We start from the raw sequence: 14,194 nt of genomic DNA, 5'->3' as shown, positions 1-14,194 counted from the left end.
GAACAGAATGGTATTTTTCTGTTTCACAGGATACATAGAAGAAAAGGTACAGATAGTCATGAGTTCTATATGTTACATATAGAATTGCCTACTGAAATACTTGATATTTTTCTTTTTTTAAGTTAAAAAAAAACCAGCTTTAATGAGATATACTTTTAAAATTCACATACTATTGAAACTGAGCAGGACCCTGTGGGACCCTACCGGGTACAAATATTTTTCCATGTTCCCTGTTTTTTGTTTGTAGGAAAAAGGCTTTATAACCTTCCCTGAAGGTTGTGGCAAAGGGCGTATTCAAGCAACTACTAATTAGGGGAGTGAGGGATTGCAGAAATAAAGGAAAGGCAGTCAAGAAAAAATAATGCAGTGATAGGGTACCTGATTCCTCCTCAAGGGATAGACATAACAATCTGATACGTATCTCTGAACTCTTCTGTAGGAACTAAGGCCCCACCCTGGTGGAGGATGGTAACCTCAGGCAGAGCACAAGCATTGGACCCCAGACTGGTTGGAACCAGAAGGTTGATGATTGAGATTCCTGGAACACCACCCTGTTACCTCCCCACTAACCAACCAATTAGAGGAAGATAACACATCCTGCAGACGTCCCCCCAAATTTTGCCTATAAAAACTCTTCTCTGAAAACCATCAGGGAGTTTGGGCTTTTTGAGCCTGAGCTACCACTCTCCTTGCTTGGCCCTGCAATAAACCCTTCTCTGCTCCAAACTCTGATGTTTTGGTTTGTTTGGTCTCACTGTGCTTCGGGCATATGAACTTGGGTTCAACAGCACTACCAAGTTCACTCTTAAGTGTACAACTCAGTCTTTTTTCGTATAGTCTCTCATTCATGGACCTGTGCAGAATGGTGAAAAATTTGAATTGCTGGACACACACTCTCATACTAAAGACAAGTACCCTTTTTGTAGTCTATTGAGGGCTCATGTTTAGCATTTTTGTGTTTTTGTTAGTGATGTTGCTGGTTTGAATGGCCCCCAAGTGTAGGGCTGAAGTGCAGTCTAGGGTTCCTAAACACAGGAAGGCTGGGAGGGGTCTGACAGAGAAAACGCATGTTAGATAATTGTTTTTCGGGCATACGTTATAGTGCTGTTAGCTATGAGTTCAATGTTAATGAGTCAACAATGCTGTACATCCAGAAAAAGGAATAGGCCATTTGCCAAGTATTGATGTAACACCTATATAGAGTGATGAGGCTATGGAAAAGATGGAAAAATGGCTAAATTTGTGGATTCATGAGATGATAACCAACTTTAAAAAAGCATAAGTATAGTAGATAGCATAGTTGTGATGCTGAAAGCCAAAGAAATTTACTGTCACATTACCCGGGTGAGGAAAATGTTAAACTCTTCTTGGCTGGTGTTTTGGTATAAAGAAATACTAAATATAATTACTTAAAAGAAATCTATATTAAGTAAGGTGTCTTTAAACAGAAACACACACAAAACAAGGTAATGTATGATTGACTGATGAAAATGTTATGACCAGAAGCTTTGGAAACCTAATCCTATATTTGCCTTAGGAGCAATGCCTCCGTAGTCACTAATTCAGTGTTTGTGGCAATTTTACAGAACATAACTACCATGAAAAATGAGAATTTACTGTATATTCACAAAATTATGTCTCAGTCACCACTAACCAATTCCAAATAAGAATAACCCCAAGACTTCCCTGGTGGCACAGTGGTTAAGAATCTGCCTGCCAATGCAGGGGACACGGGTTCGAGCCCTGGTCTGGGAAGATCCCACATGCCGCAGAGCAACTAAGCCTGTGAGCCAAAGCTACTGAGCCTGCGCTCTAGAGCCCGTGAGCCACAACTACTGAGCCCATGTGCCACAGCTACTGAAGCCTACATGCCTAGAGCCCATGCTCCACAACAAGAGAAGCCACCGCAATGAGAAGCCTGTGCACCGCAACGAAGAGTAGCCCGCTTGCCACAACTAGAGAAAGCCCTCACGCACCAACGAAGACCCAATGCAGCCAAAATTTAATTAATTAATTAATTGATTAAAAAAAAGAATCATTCCCAAAAGAAGCACTATACCCATTAGCAATCATTTCCCGTTTCCCCTCTACCCCCAGCTCCTTGCAACCACTAATCTATTTTCTGTTTCTTTGGATTTGCGTATTCTGGACATTTCATATAAATAGAATCATACAATATGTGGTCTTTTGTGTCTTGGTGCTTTCACTTAGTACAATGTTTTCAAGGTTTATCCATGTTTTCCTAGGTGGCTGCACCATTTTTCAATCTCACCAGCAGCGTATGAGGGTCCCAATTTCTCCACATTCTTTTTTTTTTTTAATTAATTAATTAATTATATTTTTGGCTGCATTGGGTTTTTGCTGCTGCATGCGGGCTTTCTCTAGTTGTGGTGAGCAGGGGCTACTCTTCGTTGCGGTGCACGGGTTTCTTATTGTGGTGGCTCGTCTTGTTGCGGAGCACGGGCTCCAGGCGCGTGGGCTTTAGTAGGTGTGGCACACAGGCTCAGTAGTTGTGGCTCGCAGGCTCTAGAGCACAGGCTCAGTAGTTGTGGCGCCCGGGCTCAGTTGCTCCGCGGCATGTGGGATCTTCCCGGACCAGGGCTTGAACCCGTGTACCCTGCATTGGTAGGCAGTTTCTTAACCACTGCACCACCAGGGAAGCCCTCTCCACATTCTTGCCAACACTTGTTACTGTTGTCTTTTTGATTATAGCCATCCTGGTGGGTGTGAAATGGTATTTTTTTGTGGTTTTTGACTTCCATTTTCCTGATGACTGATGATGTTTGATATCTTTTCATGTGCTTATTAGCCATTTGTATATCTTCTTTGGAGAAATATCTATAGAAATCTGTTTCCCATGGGATAGTTGTTGAGTGAAAGAACTCTTTATTTTGGATACAAGCCCCTTAACAGATACATGATTTGCAAATATTTTCTCCCATTCTAGGGGTTGTCTTTTTATTTCTTGACAACTTAATAGACTTTTTTTTTTTTGGCTGCGTTGGGTCTTCATTGCTGCGTGTAACATTTTCTCTAGGTGTTTCTCTAGGTGCAACGTTTTCTCTAGGGTTTTCTCTAAATGTGGCAAGCGGGGGCTACTCTTCGTTGTGGTTCACGGGCTTCTCATTGTGGTGGCTCCTCTTGTCGTGGAGCACGGGCTCTAGGCGTGCAGGCTTCAGTAGTTGTGGCTCGCGGGTTTAGTTGCTCCGCGGCATGTGGGATCTTCCTCGACCAGGGCTCGAACCAATGTCCCCTGCATTGGCAGGCGGATTCTTAACCACTGTGCCACGAGGGAAGTCCCCTGAATAGACTTGATCCAGATGCCAGATCACTGGTTCAGTTTGCACAGGTGTCTACTTCTCAGATGATAAAGCAACATTGGCAATTGCTCCCTGTGTAACCATGTGAAGTGGGGAAAAGGACAATTCCAAGAAAGAGGACTGGACAGGGCAGACGATCAAATAGGGATTCACTACAATTATACAGTTATTATATCATTTCCTTTCATTATAGGGAAGTATATATAATAACTCTAGAGATTACAGATCACTAATGGTTAGAGGGCTAAAGATATGTTACTCACTAACAATGACTTTAAAAAAGACAACCACGCTTCTTGAATCAAAAGATAATTTTAAAATGCCTGCCTGATTTCTTATGAAAGTGTGTAAACTCAGGAAACAGTGATATTTCAAAATCATCCATTTTCTTTATTTTTTAATAGAGAAAAAACTGTATGGCATTTACAAAAACATTCTCTTCCTCAAATAACAGTCCCTTCTTCAAAATTTCAGAAGCTGCTCAAATAATGCTCCTAAAAAGTAGCATTGTCTAGGTACAATGTACAGTAAAAGGCAAAAAATATGGAAGAAATTTTATATTTGTTCCAAATATGTACTTTGAAGTTGACGACTTTGAACAGATATCAAATGAGCCCTGTGTTGTACCTAATATTCTTTGTCCTATTAGGCTTAGCTAAGCATAGATCTTGCTTAATTTTATCCCTTGTCAATACAAATATCTTTCTTTTTAAATTTTACTAGTGTTATGAGCTATGTTCCCCCAAAATTTATATGTTGAATCCCTAACCCTCAGTACCTCAGAATATGACTGTACTTGGAGATAGTCGTTAAGGAGGTAATTAAGTTAAAATTAGGGCAGGCCCTAATCCAATATGACTGGTATCCTTATAAGAAGAGGAAATTTGAACCCAGACACATATGAAGGAAGATCACGTGAAGACACAGGGAGAAGACAGACATCTACAAGCTAAGAAGAAAGGTTTCAAAACTAACCTTGATAACACCTTAATCTCAAACTTTTGGCTTCCAGAATTGTGAGAAACTAAATTTCTGTTGTTTAAGCCTCCCAATCTGTGGTGCTTTGTTATGTCAGCCCTAGCAAACTAACACAGTTAGTTAGCTATAGAGATGATGTTTCTTTTTTTTTTTTGCAGTACGCGGGCCTCTCACTCTTGTGGCCCATTGCGGAGTACAGGCTCTGGACGCGCAAGCTCAGCGGCTATGGCTCACGGGCCCAGCCGCTCCGCGGCATGTGGGATCTTCCCGGACCGGGGCACGAACCCGTGTCCCCTGCATCGGCAGGCGGACTCTCAACCACTGCGCCACCAAGGGAAGCCCTAGAGATGATGTTTTTAAGATATCAACTTTTCCTCGGTATCTGAAAAGGAATGTTGTGAAGGGCTTTGTTCCTGTTTATATGCCAATATCTGCTAATTAAAATATGTCATTAAGGCAGATCCAGAGGAACTGCTGCCTGGACATTCTGTTAAAAGAATTGTTATTTATGGTTGTAAGAAACAAAACTCTTTTAAATTACATGCAAATGTAACTTTACCAACTGGCTTCTCCTAAATTAAAGTGAATTAAAGAAGGGTTGGGTTTGCTAATTTAACAACTGAGAATTTTATTTTTATGTTCAAAACTTCTTTCTTCTTCTTTCTTTTCCTCTAGATATTCCTCCTTGAGAACTAATACTTATATAGCACTGACTATGGGCCATGCTATAGTCTGAATGTTTGTGTCCCCCTGTCCCTTTGTCCACGTAAGGTCACAATGAGAAGTCTGCCACCAGAAAAGTCCCTCAGCCAAACATGCTGGCACTGTGACCTCAGACTTCCAGCCTCCAGAACTGTGAGGAATGAATTTCTGTTGTTTATAACCTACTCAGTCTGTGATATTTTGTTATAGCAGCCTGGATGGACTTGGACAAGCCAGGTTCTTTTTAAAGCTCTTTACTTGTTCATTAGATATTTCTAAAGCACCTGTGATGTGCCAGGTCCTCTTCTAGGTGTTTTGGATATATCAGTGAAAATAAACCAGAAAAGTTTCCTGCTCTTGGAGAGTGAGCAGATTGACAATTAACCATAGTCACCATAAAGAAGTAGATGACATAGTTTGTTAGAAGGTTAAAAGTACCACAGAAAGGGCTTCCCTGGTGGCGCAGTGGTTGAGAGTCCGCCTGCCGATGCAGGGGACATAGGTTTGTACCCTGGTCCGGGAAGATCCCACATGCCGCGGAGCGGCTGGGCTTGTGTTCCAAAGATCAGGTGTGCTCTAAGACTAATCCTGCTATCGATTTACTGTTTTAGCTTGGAAAGATGTAAGATTTCTCCCCCCCACCAAAGTTACAATTTCGTTATTAGCTAAAACAAGACTTATCCAGCAGTATATCCCTTACATTTGACGGACTACAACCTGTTAAAAAATTTCCTGGACTAGTACAAAGAGACATTTTAAAAGATTCCTGGATCTCACTGGCTACTGAAATTGCCTTGCCATCATATGATTTTACTAAATAATAGGTAACCAAACCACTTCTCTGTAAACACTTGAACAAGACCTTGGATTTCTCTTTCACCTTCTTGGCATTCATCAAACACCAATAGCTACTATAGTCTCTTGACTCAGTGGCAAAACCTGCTGGCCTTGCCTGAGGGCAACAGCTGCGGCAGCTAAACTAGTGGAGGTTTCGGTTGACTTGGTTCTAGGGTGTCCTTTAACCTAATGGTCCCTCATGCTGTATAATCGTCATTGCACACTGATACCATGCAACACTCTCAGCAAGTAGGGTTACTTCTTATGAAATCCTACTATGTTCTTCCATCATCGTTGTGGTCTTTAAAATTCTGTTATTCTTCCATAATCTGAAGAAGGAGAAACTCATAAATGTTCAACCTCTGCTTGTGAACTGTGCCCCAAACTGATTTACTAAAATCACTTCAGGAAATTCAGACTGAATCTTGTTTGTTGACAAGTCATACCTTAAAACTGAAACAGGTGGGATGCACTGTAACAGGTGTGACTTCACACTTCAAAATATGACCTCTTGCCAGAGGCAAAATTTGTGCAGGCGGCAGGACTCATTGTCCCCATCAGAGCTTGTCAATTAGCTAGGGCTAGGAGATTTAACACATACAATGAGAGTAGATATGATTTTGGATAAGTTCATGGTTTTGAAATGCTTTGGATACCACAAAAGTTTTTAACTTTGGTAGGAACCCTTTAAAAATGGCCAGCAGCTTAAAGAACTTTCGAGTGATCTAATGCTCTCTAAGGAGATGGCTACTCTAAAGCTAGAAGCTCATGCAAAGGAGGATAACATGGAAGCTAAAAGAAATGCTCAGGCTGATCATTATGCCTCATAGGCAGCCCTTGCTAATATCCCAGCCCCTATGGAACCCTGAGACCAAGTTTTTGCAGAGTTTCAAAAAATCTATTCTAGAATGGCACTGGTTAGCTTCAGAGTCAGAAGAAGATACTAGGAGAAATCTGGATGTAAATCACACGAGAATAGTCCCTGGCTTCTTGTTAGCAACAGAGGTGCTCAAATGGGACCTTGCAAAAAATTTTCATGAAATTATCCACCAGAGTAAGGATAAATTGGGTACTATACTTAATCTATATCGGTGTCAAACTACTGAGGGTGTTTCTGGTTCATGTCTCATTTGTAACCAGCATAATCTTGGTAAAATTGTGAAGGTAGTATATAGACACCTCCAAACAGATTTCTCATAACTACTGGCAAAGGTATTTTTAAAAGTCAAATTTATTGAGCTATAATTTGCATTCAGAAAAAGTTTCTCTTTCAGCGTACAATTCTATGAGATTTGACAAACACATACAGTCATGTAATCACTACCAGAATCAAGATATAGAACATTTTTATCACCTGAAATGATTCCCTCATTACCCTTTGTCAGCAACTCTCCTTCTAGCCTCTGCCCCTAGAAACCACTGATCTGTTTTCTATTCTTATAATTTTGCATTTTCCAGAATGTCTTATGAACAGAAGCTAAAGTATGTAGCCTTTCAAGCCTGGTTTCTTTCACTCAGCGTTATTCTGAGGTTCATTTGTATCATTGTATATATCTATAGTTTCTTTTTATTGAATGCTTGTACCATAATTTGCTTATCTATTCATGAGTTGAAGAAGAGTTATTTACAGTTTTTGGTGGTTATAAATAATGCTGCTACAAACATTTACATACATGCTTTTATGTGAACATAGGGTTTTACTTCTCTTGAGTAAATACCTAGGAGTTGTATTGCTGGGCTGTAATGGTAAGTGCATGTTTAACTTTGTAAGAAACTTTCAAACTTCTTTCTAAAGTGACTTTACCTTCTCATACAGCAAGGTATGAGAGTTCCAGTTGCTCCACATCCTGGTCAACACTTGGTATTGTCAGTTAAAAAATTTTTTTTCTAGTTATTCTAACAGGTTATGTAGTGGTATCTCTTTGTATTTTAATTTGCATTTTTCTCAAGACAAATAATGTTGAGCATTTTTTCATGGGCTTACTTGACAGTTAAAAGTTTTGTTCAGTGAAGTGTCTACACAAATCTTTTACTCATTCAAAACTTGTCTTTGTCTTTTTATTATTGAACATTGAGAATTGTTAATATTATATTCTAGATATAAGTCCTTTATCAGATATGTGTTTTACAAATACTTTCCCCTAGGCAGTGGCTTGTGTCATATTTAAGAATCCAAGATAATAAGTTTTATGTTTCCATTAGACACTTTATTGTTTCAGGTTTTGCATTTAGTTTTCTGATCCATTCTCCAATGGATTTATTTCTGTAAATGGTGTGAAGTATGGGTAAATTCTCTTTTTTCGTATGGATGTCCACTTGTTCCGGAATCATTTGTTGAAAAGAACATTTTTTTGCCTTTCCTCCAATGAATAGTCTTTCTTTCTCAGAGTCAGGACTTTCTTAGTGATCCTGTCTTTCTTTCCTGTGACAGTCAGACTTTGACTTATATCCTTGGCAGGTTTTATGCAGGAGAGAGTTTCCTTCTCCTATCTTTGGTGGTAATGCCATACTTTTTACTTGTGCTGTAACCCACATTACATTTCTATATTCTTTCTTTAGACAGTTAATTATCCTTAGATGATTAAAAATAACACAAAAACTTACATTTACCTTCATTTTAACTATTGCTGGCACTTTTCATTTCGTTATGTAGATCTAAATCTCTGAGATTATGTTCCTTCTACCTGAAGAATTTCCTTTAGCATATCTTGTAGCACAGATGTGCTGGTAATGAATTTGGCCTGCTTTTGCTTAACTAAAAAGTATTTCACCTTCATTTCTGAAAAAAATACTTTTTGTTGAGTATAGAATTCTGGCCAACAGTTTCCTTCAGTAAAGAAGTGCTCCCCTTGTTTTCTGGCTTGCACAGTTTCTGACTAAAAGCCTGCTAATGTTAGTCTTTGTCTCTTTATCTATAATAGATCTTTCTATTCTGGTTGCCTTTAAGATTTTCTAGCTTTGGTTTCAGAAGTTTTTTGGTTTTGTTTTTTTTTTCCTACTTGTTGTTTGTCCTACTTGGGATTCTCTGATCATCTTGATCTGTAGTTTGATGTCTTTTTTTATTTTTAGAAATTTCTCATCCATGAACTCTTCCAGTATTTCTTCTGTCCTGTTCTCTCCCTCTTCACTTTCTAGGCTTCCAGTATTTGTAGATTAAACATTCATTGTTGTCTCACAGATCTTGAATTCTCTGTTTTTTTAAAATTCCTTTTTTATCGTCATGTTCCATTTAGCTAATTTCTTTCTTTTTTTTTAAGTTGGTCCAATTTTATTGAAATCTTTTACAGAAGACAATTCAAATAGGAACCACTGCTGTGGTTTTAAGGCCTATAGAAATCTGAGTTATGTTTTACTGCAAAATATATAATATATTAATTCAAACTACAGTGTAAAAAGATTTTAATAATGAATTATATGTCTTCATTAAATTAGATATTTACAAATATTTTCCTAAATACTTATAACTAATTTAGATATCTTTTAAAGTTCAAATAGCCAGTTTAAATTTGAGAAAACATACACTTACTGTAACTTGAAAGATGTTCATATTGAGATACTTCAGCCCCAACTTCACAGGCTACTGGAAATTAAGAGATACTTTGTTGCTAGATGAAAAAATTTCACTTATGTCAGGGAAAATTATACTAGACTACCAGTTTAAAATGAGCAATAGTTCATATACTATTAGAGACATTCTCTCTTGCCTTACAAATGCAAAATAAATCCTCTAGACTCCCTTTTCTGTAGAGACCACCAGCTCACTATCCAGGCTCTGAAACTTAGCACAATTAGGGAAAAAACAAGACAGACTTCAGTATGACAATTAGCCAAAACATTTCCCCAGGGAAACATTTCTGATTTTGTTTTTGTTAAGCACTGTCTTGATCTTTAAGTCATTTTTAAAAAAAAAAAAAAAAAAAAAACCCACTCAATTCCCAAGGACAGTTTGAAAATGAAAAAAATAGATCTGATGGCTCTCACAGCAGCCTTCATCATGTCAAGGCAATGTTTTAACTCACATCTCCTGATATTTCCTCCCCATTTCCTACTGACAGCGTCCGCCTTGCCCTTAGAGTAGTTGAGGTTCCCTGTAATAGAGACCCTTGGTTTTCTTAGTGTTAGCTAAAACATATATTTTGAAAAATGTGTTCAGTAAATACCCTTCAAATCCTGACCTAATTTCCTGATATATAAAGCATATAAGAGGTGGTGTCCCCTGCGACTGCCTAAGGCTTACTTTTGTACCAACAATTTAGGAAGTTCCCTTGACTCTTAAGTTTTCCTTTCGAGATTAAAATTCAACATAGAAAAAAATTCAGTTATCAAACATCTATTCCTAATTTAGAGCAAAGCCACATTACATAGCTTATTAAACTCCCCTTATTAAACTTTATCTCATGCAAACTTAAAATTTTTAAAATAGTAATTCCAGGCCCCAAGGTAGACCTACTTAGAAGTAAACATGGTAAACACTTACAATTTTTTTTTCCAATCTTCCTAAAAGAAGTGTGTTTTGGGCTGATAGATCAATATTATATGTCAAGTCTGCTGCTAAGGAACACAATTTTTGACCTGGTAAATTATTCTGGTAATCTGACACACGACCAAGATGCGAAGACTATAGAATTAAAGGCATTCTTTTGGATTCTGTCCTTTAATAATTTTTAAGAGGAAAACCATGAAGAGGCTTCCAGCTCAGTAGAGACATTGATTAAAGCTTGGTAAAAATGGGAAGGTTCGCAGACCTTGGGAATGCACATCAAATTCAACAGGCCAAAGGGGTGAGCTTTTCATGATGGAGCTCTCACCACTCACAGGTTTGGGCCAGCTTTCCATAGCTTCCTCTCCCAGATCGTAGTCCTGACGATACTCATCTCGCATCTGGCCCCCAGAACGGCCACGGCCATACTGCCTGCCCTCCTTTAAGCCTGCGTCCCAGTCTGTGCAAATGATCCGGTCATGCAGACACATTCCATTTATGTACTGCATGGCATTTTCTGCATCTGCTCTTGAATAGTATTCCACAAAGCAGAACCCATATGCTGTTTTCTTCATTTTATCCAGGCCCATGATGATTTTCTCTCTGTCACCTCTTTTGCTGAAGAGTTCATAGATTTGTTCTTCAGTTGTATAGAAGGAAAGATTTCCAACATACAATGTACAGCTTTTCTTCCATAATTTTTCCTGTTCTTCACTGTCACGCCAGAAGGGCTGGTCCCAGTACTGGCTCAGCTTGACGTAGGAGTTGCTGCACAGTGCCTTCGGGAGGCCACCCAAATAGAGCAGAGAAGTGGCCGAGGGCGCCGCCACTCCAAGTATAATGAAACCATTTAGCTAATTTCTATTGGTCTATTTTCAAGTTTATTGATTCTTTCCTCAACTATGTCTAGTCTATTTATGAGCCCATCCTTCGTCTGTGTTTCTGTTACCTATATTCTAAATAGACCTTAAAATTTATTTCTAATAGTTTTTATTTCTTATAGTTTCTATCACTTTCCTGAAACCTCACAAATGTTCCACTAGAACCTTTAAGATATGAATCATAGTTATTTTAAATGCCCCCTGTGGTAATTCTAACATCTGTGTCATCTCTGTATCTGTTCTGTTGATTGCTTTGTCTCTAGATGGTGGGCTCCTTTCATTTGAGTCTTTGTGTTTCATATTTTTTTGTTGTTGAAAGAGGTACTTCTTGTGTAATATAGTAGAGATTAAGGTAAGTAGTATTTAGGCCAGGAAATAGGCACACTTCTTGTTCTAGGCTGTTTGCACAGGGGACTGAGTCAATATAGTCAGGATTTGAGTTGAGTTTGGGTTTTGTTATTGCTTTGTGGTTACCTTCAGTGCACACTACAAACTTCAACTTCCTTTAGCATTACCTTGTGCTTAGAGGAAGGGCTTGGTATTAATGGATTTCTCTTAATGTTTCAATTCTACCCTCAGCTTTTCTACCTCAGTTTTCTCTGTGTGCCACTGCCACAGAGGTGATCTCTCTCCATGCTCTTACCTCTCCCCAAGGGCTAGGCTGCTGTAGTTTATTACCTGGTGCGTAATAGCCTGGTGGTAGAGGACAGAGGGGATTCTCTATTTTCTTGTCCAGTCTCAATCTTAGGCAGTGTACCTAGGTCTTTTGGGGTAGAGCTTTCTCAATGATCCTGCTCAATCTCCTTTGGCAGTCAAACTCTGCCTTGTATTTGGTGGATTTTTTTTGGGAAACCATTTGAACTTGTATTGACACCAGCTACATGACTTTTCTCAGTAACCTTATGAGAATGGATAAAGTGGCTTGACCCAAGATAACACTGATTAGACTTAGCAATGTTACTTTTAAATAAAACCAACCCTATTTCCCCCCCTAAGATAGCTTAGAGAGTTCATAATGGTCACAAACTAATACTACAGATAAAACATTTAAAATTTTGATCCAAGCTTTTTCTATCCTCCCACACTTGAAAGGTACCTGATGAACACCAATTTCCCAATCCTAGCATCACTAGCTTACAAACCTTAGGGCTAATAACTGCCTTCTCATTTATCTACTGTTCAATTTCCATTAGTTTCAAGATACACCAGTGTAAATACCATGACTATTTTGCATGAAGTTAAGTATTCTACAGATCCCAGAGTCATGGGATTGAACCAGGAGCTCCCACCTTTTATGTGAACTTCAGAGGTACCATTGAGGCTAAGGCAATTTAATTTAGGTTAACTAGGATCTGTTTCATATTTAAGAGAACCCTCTTGCAACAGGTTTATTCAATTCTCTTAAAAATGGTGGCATTACTTTTCACCTTTCAGAAGCAACAGTTACACAAATGGAATATTAGATTAAGTCTAAAAATGTGGGCTCTAGTCAACTCTCATTATTTTTCTGCATATGATCATGGTAAAGGATCAGGACGTCCTTCACAATTCCAAGGAAAGTCCAATTTAAAAAGTTTGTCCTTGCCAAACTCCATAAAACAGCCACTTCAGAGTAAACCAGCAGAGCATTGCATCACCCAGTAAAGCTGTAGGTTTCATCACATGCACCAACAAATCTACGTGACTAGTTTCTGCACTCCTATTTTACAGAGTTTATTTTACACCTATTGTACCAAACAGCATTTTAAACACGGACATATCAACTCCCTAATAAAGCAAAAACACAGGCATTTCCCTTATTAGAAACAAGATATACCATCACTTAAAGTCTTCAAACATGATTGCACTTAAACTTTCATAATTTGACAGTGCATTCAATGAGTCAATCTGCAGACAACTAGTATTAACAGACAAGTTAAAAAAACAATTTAAAGTAGACATGAATGTCCTAAACTGTTTCTTAGGTAAGAATTTTGCAAACATTACTTATATTAGTGGTAGCGGTGGAGCTGGAGCTTATTGCTTCTTCTCCAAGCCGTGCAGCGAGAACCACGGATGGTGTGGTGGAACCTGCGGCTCTTTCTGCTTGCGGATGTCAGTCCCCGCAAGTCCCTGTGCTTGTGGACTGGTTTGGTGATCCACTGGGTGTCAGGGTTTCTTCTGATAGCTTTATGGAATGGATCAATGAAGATTAACCTCAAGGAATTTGTACGTAGAATCTTCACCAACCCGGTAAGAATTCAGGACCCTCAGGTCCCTACAGTGGTGTCCAGCTCACTCCTCAGCAGCAGACTGAAGGCTTCGAGCAAACTTCAGCTGGTTGACACCATGGTGGACAGGTGTGCCATAGGTGGCACCCTTAGGAACTGGGCGTTTGCGGTCACTGCGACACACGCGAATCCAATATAAGACATAACCCTGCTTGGCCTTGTACCCCAGCCCGGTGGGCCCGGGCTTTGGGCCCGGTGGGCGGGGGGAGAAAGGGGACCTGGTGCACTGCAGAGAGCTGGCAGTACTGCCAGCAGCACATCCTGAGCGGAAAGCACATCGTGTCTGACTCCTTCTTCCTCCGTAGCTCCTGGATGTACTTGTAAGTGCCCATCTCGTCTCAGCTGATGGCTGCCGCCAGACCTTGGTGGGTATTATATAGGAGAGAGTTTCTGCCCTTCTGTTAATCCTAGGAGATCTTTAGTGATCTGGGCACAGGACTGTTTCTTGCTCCACTCTCAGCAGTAGAGGGTTTTTTCCTTTACATTTTCCCCAGTTGCAATGGGTCATCACCAGTGCCCTGGATATTACAGGATTCTCTCTGCTCTTCCAATATCTTAAGTCTCTTCATCCATAGGGGAATAGGGACTGGATAAGGTTGGTACTTTTTTTTTTTGGCCATGCCACATAGCATGTGGCATCTTAGTTCCCCCAGCAGGGATCAAACCCTCTCTCCCTGCAGTAGAAGCTCAGAGTCTTAACCACTGGACCACCAGGGAAGTCCCAAG

The 14,194-nt window shown here is 39.5% G+C and overlaps 2 pseudogenes across 2 annotated transcripts; both read right to left on the bottom strand.

Moving 5' to 3' along the window:
• Positions 1-10,641: 10,641 nt before the first annotated feature.
• LOC309960276 (nuclear cap-binding protein subunit 2-like) lies at positions 10,642-12,956 on the bottom strand (annotated as a pseudogene). Its single transcript has 2 exons — positions 12,932-12,956; positions 10,642-11,146 (listed from the first exon to the last, which is right to left on the bottom strand). The product of its transcript is annotated as a nuclear cap-binding protein subunit 2-like (transcript).
• Positions 12,957-13,189: 233 nt separating this feature from the next.
• Positions 13,190-13,800, bottom strand: LOC309960272 (large ribosomal subunit protein eL15-like; annotated as a pseudogene). Its single transcript has one exon. The product of its transcript is annotated as a large ribosomal subunit protein eL15-like (transcript).
• Positions 13,801-14,194: the final 394 nt, after the last annotated feature.

The sequence above is a fragment of the Leucopleurus acutus genome (genome assembly GCF_964270905.1).
Source record: "Leucopleurus acutus genome assembly, chromosome: 1".
Classification (NCBI taxonomy): Eukaryota; Metazoa; Chordata; class Mammalia; order Artiodactyla; family Delphinidae; genus Leucopleurus; species Leucopleurus acutus.
Note: the sequence above shows the minus strand (reverse complement) of the source record. Positions and strands in the feature narration are given on the sequence as shown.